This window comes from Malaya genurostris, chromosome 1, assembly GCF_030247185.1.
Source record: "Malaya genurostris strain Urasoe2022 chromosome 1, Malgen_1.1, whole genome shotgun sequence".
NCBI lineage: Eukaryota > Metazoa > Arthropoda > Insecta > Diptera > Culicidae > Malaya > Malaya genurostris.
In genome coordinates, this window is record NC_080570.1 from 103904289 (window position 1) to 103914471 (window position 10183).

General features: G+C 34.3%; 1 protein-coding gene and 1 non-coding gene across 5 annotated transcripts in view; both read right to left on the reverse strand.

Annotated features, from left to right (window-relative positions):
* The window catches only part of LOC131425303 (RYamide receptor-like), a 420424-nt gene that overhangs the window by 69386 nt on the left and 340855 nt on the right, over window positions 1–10183 (reverse strand). The window lies entirely within an intron of this gene.
* On the reverse strand, window positions 8550–8621 carry Trnah-gug (transfer RNA histidin (anticodon GUG)). Its single transcript has one exon. It is a non-coding gene; the product is annotated as a tRNA-His (tRNA).

Consider the following 10183-nt stretch of genomic DNA (forward strand, 5'->3'; position numbering starts at 1 on the left):
TATAGAAGCCATCGTATTATCCGTTACTTTAATATGATGAGCATAATATGCTTATTTACGTAAATTGCATTTTTCGCAGGATCTACGGATGAATGAAATCAATTTCTGCTAATAGCATATGCAGCCGCAAATTAACCATACGTATTATCGTTAAAATTAATTACAATAATCAAAAGGTGATTTTCGCTACCTGTTGGCTGTTACTATTCGTTGTTCCATCATAAAGCAATTCCCGCGAACAAATTTGCGGCCAGTTCACCTACATATAACCACCGTGCGACATTCATTTACATACGACATGGCAACCACAATGCACTGCATCCCGGTAGCGCCACTAAAAACAAACAACTAATTTTGCGCTCTTAGTGCTCTTTCAATTGAAAATTCATTGGTCGCCTCATTCGCTTTTATCCATACTGAAAGTGTCATCCATTTATACAGAAACCACAGTGCAATCCAGAAAAACTAATAATGACCAACTAACATGTGTTAATCTTTTCATTTACACTTGGGTGATACTATTATGTAAGTTTCTGCTTTAGGGTGATTCAACATTGGAATTCCAGACAAATCCTTTATTTTCCAATAGAATGAATGAATAGCTAAACCCAATTTCAGAGAAGCACTGATCTGTTAAATTAGTCTCTAGAAACCAATTAAAACTGACAAATGAACAATTTTCCCGAAATTATTGTAGCGGCAAAGCTCCATGCGACAGTCTGCGACCCGAAAAAAAATAACATTCAACGGTGTGGCGACCTTTCCCTCGTCGTGTCGATCTCAGTGACGGCGAACCACGGGTAGAGAGAGAGAGAGAAAGAAAAGGAGTGAGAGTGCTCCACTGGCACTGCACACTTGTTAATTGTTATTGTGCGGTTAGCGCGCTGCTGTTTCGTTCTTCTTTGTGGGTTTCTTCCGCGTAAGCAAACTTGAGTCAAGTTTGCTGAAGAAGCGCCGCTTATTTAAAAGTTGTCTCAACTGTTTTGGCTTCTTTCGCTTGTTTGCTTCCGACCGGCAATCGTGCCGGAGAGAAGATGCTATCAGGGTGAAGCTTGCTTGGATTATGTAGGTATAGCGTTGGGATTAACGCTGTGCAAAATGACGGCTACAGGAATCGAAGGTAGCTATAACTTTACTGAATAATTAGATGAAAAACTATGCAATTGAATTGATCAGCCGTCTCAACCACGAAAATTGTTCGTGTGGTTTGTACATCGAAAATGAAGTCGACTAGAAACACATTGCATTTTAACAAATATATTTTCAGCTATGGATGAGTTTCATTATATTCCGGTAAGAAACCCACTCTGGTGAGATGTTACACCGGTTAGTCTAGATACGATACTTTTTTTTTATAAACTAAGTGTGAATTTCATTCGGATCACTCTTGGCAACATTGACTGGCTTTCTCATAAATATTCATGACATAGTCATACAATATTCATAGGTAGATTTATAGATTCTCAAATTAGTCGAAAATTTGCATGTATACTTTCAAATTATGAAGTACGTACTGTACTGTATTAAAACACTAACCTTTCTCCCTTTAGATGGATTTATGACTAGTAAACAATGCATCTTTGCCGAAGATGCACTGGATGGCGGTTGGTGATCTAATCAAGCGTCTACCACTTCCTGCTGTGATCCACCACCCCCAGTCAATCCGGGTCTTGTTCAACTGAACCGTGCGAATATGCCCATGCAGTCTTCGCCGACGTTCGAGGGACGGAAGAAAGTTGAAAATCGTGGGAGGCCAAGAAACTGGTCTTCATACCTTCTATAAAGCAGCGAGGTCGGGTCGAATCGCGTCATGTCACGCGAAGTATCGCTTCTACTGACTGTAGAAGATGAAAGTGGGAGTGTTTATTCGTGGGGATGAGTGCCGACGACAGCAACCCGCAGAGTGGTACGGTGAATGCGGGAGATTATGAGTCACCATAACGTAACTGTTATGTTTTCAATGGTATCGCTATTGCTGCACTGCGATCGGCTCCACTGGTGGTGGTGTTTTGATACGATTTGGTATGAAACCATCGTCTGATTAGAGTTAATCTGACGGATAAGGGTTTTTATGTAAATCGCTCATATTTTGGTACATGCTTTATGGAAATGTCATATTGAATATTTTAGGCAATAGGTTTATGTTTTAAATGTATAAAAATATTTTAAGTCTATATTTCATACAGCTATTTGTATTGTTTTTGTACGTACTTATGCTTTCATACGAAATTTATACAATATTTTGAAGAGTATGTTGCAGTAGAACGTGGTTACTGCTTGATAAAAACAGCAATTGAATTTTGAAATACGCTCGCATATTGTTTAATTTATTTTCAATAGTCAGTGAAAATATTTTTATTTTTCAATGCCAATCTTCTTAACACTCCAAATACCAAGCCTCAAAAAAAGTTGGAACGGTAACTTTGAGCTGTCATAGCTCAGCTGTTTTCCAACGAATCTCAATAAATTTTACACACTCGAATTTTGTGAAGTTCGTAGATTGATTCCAAACCTTTGTAGCAGATGATTGGTAAAGGAAAACCAATGAAAATTTGATTTTTCCCGTTCCAAGTTTTTTTCACGCGCCCAATATGCCCTATCTGCTTTCCTATTTTCTTTCCTTTGGCATAAACGTCGCATAGAAAATATTGAATACTTCAACTTTACCGAGTCATAACTTTGTTGTTAGTCAACCGATCTTCAAAATTTTTCACCATTGGAAAGGTACTACTTCCACAAATAAAACGCACTGAAAAAAACTAAAAATAGGGTTGTCTACCCAAAGTTATAATGAAAACTGTAGATAGATGACCTAAGAAAAGGTGAGACTTTTTACAATGATCGTAAATATCTTGAAATTCAAAGCGATGACCTATATATTTTTATACATCATTCGATTGCTAGTGATATCAGCTACAATTTTCGCTCAACTACCATTCCTGCACAATCAAAAGAAAACATTAAAAAATCGATGAATTAATAAATATATATGAATTTTTCATTTTTTTTTTTGGACATATTTGTATATAACTCAAAAATTAGAGCGATGACATGTAAATTTTTTTGATTCAAAATATTGGAATCATTACCAGAAACAATGTATTGATGATCAAAATTATATATCCGTTCAAAGAATCTCAAGAAATTTGGTACAAATTTTACAGAGAATTTGTACACCTTTCCAATGGTGTACAAATTTTGAAGATCGGTTGACTAACAACAAAGTTATGACTCGGTAAAGTTGAAGTTCTCAATATCCGATTCGCGATGCAGGTGCCGCATGAATGCAGATAGGGCACGTTTTGAGCTTGAAAAAAAACTTGGAACGGGAAAAATCAGATTTTCATTAGTTTTTCCTAAAAGATCATCAATAATGATATACTTAAAATAATCTACAAACTTCACAAAATTCGAGGGTGAAAAATTTATCGAAATTGCTCAAGTAACAACTGAGCTATGATAGCTCAAAGTTACCGTTCCAACTTTTTTTGAGGCTTGGTGCTTCGCGTAACTTTTTTAGGCTTGGTATTAGGAGTGTTAATCATACTTTTAGCCTGGCATTCTCGGGATCCTCTTTTCACAAGGTTTCCGGTTGCTTCCTTAAAAAATCAAATCGGATATGTCGAGAATGTTGATCCAAATTATTCGGTAAGCGATCTGGAAAACCAAACTTTTTGCCTTTGTATATAGAAAGGTATTAGAATTGCTGGAAAAACCGACTTTCGAACGGAGCCTCGGAGACCCATAGTGTTATATACCAATCGACTCAGTTCGACGATATCGGAAAATATTTCTCTCTCTCTCTCTCTCTCTCTCTCTCTCTGTGTGTGTGTGTGTGTGTGTGTGTGTGTGTGTGTGTGTGTGTGTGTGTGTGTGTGTGTGTATGTGTGTGCACTTTTCGAAGATATTTGAACGCGCTCAATTTTCTCAGAGATGGCTGAACCGATTTTAACAAACTTGGGCTCGTTTGAATGCTACTGTCGGGCCATTGATCAAGTGGACTAAGAAGGGTTTTTTTAGATTAGCATCACTGTTCTCATACAAATAGGAAACGCAAATGTCAAGCACTAGTTTGGAAAAATTATGTTGACTGTGTGGCATAAACACTTAAGCATTCTTTTGTGAACTACTTGAATCAATCTGAATCAATTGGTGTCAAAATTAGTATCCGAAATTATTTAATAAAAGTATGAAATATATTCTCATGAGACTGTTATGAAAAAAGAGAAATCATCAGGCATTATCACACCACTAGGTGGATTAAAAAGGGTTTTTGTAAGTTTTCTTGCTGACAGATCCGAATTTTCAATGCGACCGCACACAATCGCTTTTCGCACTTGCTCACCATCGTCGATCTAAAAGCTTGTAGTATCACCGAAAATTGATTTTACACAATGAACAGACCTGCGAAATGTTTCACGCGTTTATGGAGTATTTCCAGAGATATAGGGTAAATTCGGATAAGATGCTGTTCCTTTCTGAAAATCGATATTTCTTCCAAACTATTTACTGAATCGGATCTTAACTTTCTGTTATTAAAAGCTAAAAGACAATCTACTATATATTGCAGAATGACTTTGCACTAAAAAATAAAAATTGTTCTTGATATTTATATTTGAATAAAAAATACAAATCCGAGTGAGATTCTATACCTCAGGGTGAGATGCCGCACGTATGGGAAACGTTAGAGCCCGATCAACATATCATATCTAAACTATTTCTCTTTTTGATACTTGTTAGAAAATTTTGATATTTTAACCACTAACGAGATCAGATTTATATCAGCACTTGCCACGATAACAGCGTTTTGTTATGAGCTTGTTACGGTTCGATGATCGGAAAATGAGGTGTCAATTAAAAACTGCAAAACTATCCGCTTAATCGTTTTCTGTTATAATTTCTTTTTTTGATAATAATTTAGTCATTTGTTGATGGATTGATGTGATTACCAACCAATAGATTCGGAAACATTTAACTTAAACATGTATGGCATCGTCATTTCAGTATTTCTATAACAGATCGGCTGAAAAGTTCATATCGTTTCTATGAGAGGGCGCCACTAGAATTAAATCCATACCATTTTCAGTTAGTACCAACCTTCAAAAGATACGTGTATAAATTTGACAGCTGTCTGATTATTAGTTTGTGAGATATTGCATTTTGAGTGAAGCTACTTTTGTTATTGTGAAAAAATGGAAAAAAAGGAATTTCGTGTGTTGATGAAACACTACTTTTTGATGAAAAAAGTGCCGCCGATACCAAAAAATGGCTTGATGAGTGTTATCCAGACTCTGCACCGGGCGAAGCAACAATTCGTAAGTGGTTTGCAAAATTTCGTACTGGTCATATGAGCACCGAAGACGATGAACGCAGTGGACGTCCAAAAGAGGCTGTTACCGATGAAAACGTGAAAAAAATTCACAAAATGATTTTCAATGACCGTAAAGTGAAGTTGATCGAGATAGCTGACACCCTAAAGATATCAAAGGAACGTGTTGGACATATTATTCACGAATATTTGGATATGAGAAAGCTTTGTGCAAAATGGGTGCCGCGTGAGCTCACAATCGATCAAAAATAACAACGAAAAACCATGCTGAAATTGAACGAATTGGGCTTCGAATTGCTCCCTCATCCACCGTATTCTCCAGATTTGGCCCCCAGTGACTTTTTCCTGTTCTCAGACCTCAAGAGAATGCTCGCTGGTAAAAAAATTAGAAGCAATGAAGAGGTAATCGCTGAAACTGAGGCCTATTTTGAGGGAAAGGACAAATCGTACTACAAAAATGGTATCGAAAAGTTGGAAGATCGCTATAATCGCTGTATCGCCTCTGATGGCAATTATGTAGAAAAATAAAAACGAATTTTGGCAATAAAATGTGTGTTTCTATTAAACGATACGAACTTTTCAGCCGAACTGTTAGTATACCATTGAAAAATTGGTTCGAATAACCCTATGAGCTGTGACCACAAACCAATCACAGCATGCGAAAATGACGTCACGACCCCCTTCGATTTTCGTGTGTGATCGGTATGGCAAATAAAGTATTTTCACAGGTGTAGAGATTTTTTTTACTAACTTTACACTATTCTATTTTTAAACAATTATTACTCAAAATGATCTACAAAAATTATGTATAAAAAAAAGTTTTAGGTACTCAATAGAAATGTAGAAAACAGTATACGCTAAACAAAATCTTCCGATTTATCAAAAAAAATTAATAATTTTTTTTTCAAAATTCTATGTTCCCCCGCATTTCTTTCTTATTTTTTATACCACAAAAAACGTCATATTACAAGCACACCAATGAATGTTTTTGAAAATCGATGTTTTGATAGGAATAATTGTGTCTGATCATGAAATATTATTATTCAAGCTAAGATCAATGAAAAAGACCATAGAGATTGGAATCCTTGTGAAATTTTGAACAAATTCTTTTTTTTTCATTCAATAACATAAGTTTAAAGGCATACTGTTTAGGCTCGTAAGATGTCGAGGGCAGAACAAATTCTTCTTTGAAGTCAAGAAAATGAGAGCAGTTGTTTTCGAGATATTTTGAAAACCAAATCGAAAAAATATCACTAGTTTGTAAAATTACACATTTATTATTAATTAGATGCGGTTTTTCATAATCGATAATGCGGCGGGCTGTATTCAAGAGGCAATGTACAATTATATATTTTCATGTTTTGATTGTCTTAGTAATTATATAGTCTATTTTATACTTTAACCAACCTTTAAGCTATTTTTTTTGCAAATTCATAAATAATATGATAGCTCATTTAAAAAAAAAATCTGGAAGCTGTTTTGTCGATCATCTCTCTAACTTATTTAAGCATTCATTAGTTTTCTTCTAACTTAACGTTTTAAGTGGTATATAAGCTTTATTTTTGATTTTATAAAAAATAGGAAGATTTATTTCAGTGTTTATTTAAAAAAAACGTTCGATTGATTACCTTTCACCTCTTAGTAGACACAAGTTCCATAAAAGCTATAGATTTTCAGCTATAATTGTTTAAAAATAATGTGGCTTTTTATAGTTTATTTGCTATACCGAATACACATGTAAAGTTTCATGCAAATTGAAGAGGGTCGTGCTAAAATCCAGCCGATACTGCATGGAATTTCTCAATTATAGATACTTCTTTTTCGACAAATTTTGCATAAAACACAGTGACTAATTATCAGTATAAGCCTATAAGTACTATTATTAAAATGAACCATAATCATGTAACCTAATTGACATGGTCTGATCAAGCAAAATGTTTGAGGTCTAATGTTTGATAAAAATTCAGACAACCAGGAACAAACCGTTTCAAAAGATTTAGAATAAAATTTTTAGAGTTATCTTGAAGTTGGGCAGACTAACTTATACAGAATCATTAGATATAATTAAGTAGTATTAAAGATACGATCCGACCATACTATATGCAATATTCTATTGAATCGATTCACTGTTTATAAAATTGATAAGTTAGTAGGTTCTCTTATTCCCAACCAAAAGACTGGTAGGTTTACAGTTTTTTCTACAACAAAAATCACAGTAAATCAAGTAAATAACATACTTGAAAAGTCGTCACTTGTGAATGATCCCTGTGACGATTTCTTACAATATGTGTTCTTTAACGAATATATACCGAAATTTATTATTGGTATAATATTAAATCGTTTAACTTCTTCTGGTATTGGTATATTGAGGTTGTTCTAAACTATAATCCTTTAAGTGGATTTGAAATCATAGAGCATACAACATTACAGTTAGAGTATGTTTTTTTTTAAATTTTGTATGAAAATTTCTGAAAAGGGTGGAATTAATTATTATGAAACAATCTAATCGTCAATTTTCTCAATCGCAAAACAATCTATGCGTTTTGAATGGAACAAGTTTTTAGTTAAGTGCATTAACCATCATAAAAAATTTGAATTTAATAAGTGAACATCATTGTCTTTGTGCTCAGTCGTATCTTGTGAACAACTCTGTAATTTTTTCGGTTGAACATTTCATGAAGATGACCAGTGGTGTGCTGTCTGGGACTGCATAGTCGGAAGGCCTCATCTAAGTCTAAAGTAAGTCATTAAAAACAAGAGCATTGAGGCCGTGCGGGGATTTAAATTCACCATAGAAAATACTGCGAAATATTCTGTGAACTGCTGGCTAAGCTCTTGCTCACATGATTCAAATGATTCACGACTTTGCAAACCAAATTCTTTTTTCGCTTATAACCATGCATTCAGAAAGCTTTCAGGTTTCGTCTTCGATTAATCAGTTCAGTTTATTACAACAAAAACTGCTACTGCAATGATAGGTCAAAGAGGTAAAGTAAAAATTCGCAAACATTTTGTTCCTTGTTTTACTGGTTGAACTTCGATTTCATTCAAATGTGTTAGCAAAACTCCCGGACTGATATGTAATTGATTTTGAGTAGTATTTTTTAAAGTACAACCGATACTTTAAATTTTATAAGCTTATCTTAAATTTTACGACCGATTTGTCAACCAATAACTTGCAAAAAAGTCCCTCTCTGCCCGTGACAATTATTAATTTCATTGCCGTGACCAGGATTCGAACCTGGGTTACTACGGGCACAACGTAGGGTCCTAACCACTAGACGATCACGGCTAGCGAGAGACATACATCGAATCGTCGCTATAAACGGATACATTCGACAGAAAGGAAAAGTCTCATTTCACAAGTAATCAATAGGGTATCCGTAGCAATTTTTTATCCTAGCATTTCTATTGATACAATTCATTTGAGCTAATGTAGATCTTCGTTTTATTTGAATAATCGAACGTTTTATTTGAATTTAACGCTTGATCTATACTGTTGTACTTCTTGTTTTGAAACAAAACAAAAATGAAAATAGATGCCATAATCCTGTAATTATCTCCTGTCATTAGATAAGAATGACTCAAAAGCTGTATCGAGGTTATTTTTAAATTGCTTTCATTAGATACCACGGCTCGTCAAGCTGCACCGTCAACTTGCGTTGTGTTGTTCGCGTTTGAATTTTGAACATGTTCAAGCTAACAGAGCCTACAATTTCACACTACAGCTAACGTATTGATATTTATCGATATTTATTCACACTGTCAAAATTCATGACGTCGAAAATACTCTTTCGGTAAAATAACTGGACAGTATATTAAGCAAAGTTGCCACATTCGACGGTTCGACTTGTCACATATATGTTAACGATAACGTCAGTAGAGTGTAATTGTACGTAAGAAATGAAAATATTTATTCTCATTAGGTGAATTAGCAGCGTCATCGAAAAAACAAGGGAAATATTTTTTCCTTATGTAAAAATCGCTATCGATTCTTCAATTATTATTAAATCGATGTTTTTTGTATTGAATGTTAAAAAAACTTATTTCCAAGACTTTCTGAACGAATAAAACAAAATAACTATGAATCTTTATTGCACTAAAAAAGTTTGTGCAAAACGACGTATAGAAAATAGAATACATAATAAATGTGTTATGTGCAACGTCCACTTGTGCTAAACAAGTACACGAAATCGTTCCATAGAATACCATAACTTACCATTCATTTTACTATTCTGATAATTAAAGCAATAAACTAAATTACGATATAATAAATCCAACTCGATGTTTATTTATTTCTGAGGATCATAGGGAAAATATTTCTCATAAAGTTATAGGAAACTTATGCACTCTGCTATGTTTTTTTGGTGATATTCTCTTACTTTATATCCACAATAGCAAAAATACTGTGTTGTACTGGCATATTTCGTTCTGGACATCTTATGGTCGTGAAAGGGTTAATGTAATTCGATTCACGAATTGTTTAGAGAATTAACCAGTAATTTGTCTAGGTGTGAAAATTTAGAAGAATTTTTTTTTTGCATTAAAAGTGTCTTACTTTTCACAATGCGGGGCCGGAAGTCAATTAAAAATGCAAAACTAACCGTGTAGCCCTTTTCTTTCATAAAGATAATAATATAAAAAGAAAAGTAAAGTAAAAAGTGAATTTTGACGTAATTCAGAGACTTGTGTTGCCAAAAATTTAACATTCAATAGTAAAAATTGTCAACATTATAAATTTTGAAATTAAACTGTACCGTTCATTTGTAGGGGAGAGTGTTCGGTTACCGACTTCCTTTTCTTTTAAGATTATAACTTCTGCCTAAGTGCGCATTATGCGGACATATATACATC